Source organism: Arachis duranensis, chromosome 6 (assembly GCF_000817695.3).
Source record: "Arachis duranensis cultivar V14167 chromosome 6, aradu.V14167.gnm2.J7QH, whole genome shotgun sequence".
NCBI lineage: Eukaryota > Viridiplantae > Streptophyta > Magnoliopsida > Fabales > Fabaceae > Arachis > Arachis duranensis.
Genome location: NC_029777.3, coordinates 20,166,876 through 20,167,179, shown reverse-complemented (window position 1 = coordinate 20,167,179; position 304 = coordinate 20,166,876).

The following is a 304-nucleotide window of genomic DNA, read 5'->3' as shown; positions in this document are numbered from 1 at the left end:
TGGGAGGAAGGAGAGGCAGTGAACGCCACTGAGGAAGACCTCAATGGACTTCCACTGGCCTCCACTGAGTTCCCCAATGAGGAACCATGGGAATCTGAGGCTCAAAATGAGACCATAGAGATTCTATTGGACTTACTTCTGCCATTCATGAACTCTAATGAATATTCCTCCTCTGAAGAGGATGAGTATGTCACTGAAGAGCAAGTTGCTAAATACCTTGGAGCAATCATGAAGCTAAATGACAAGTTATTTGGAAATGAGACTTGGGAGGATGAACCCCCTTTGCTCACCAAAGAACTGGATG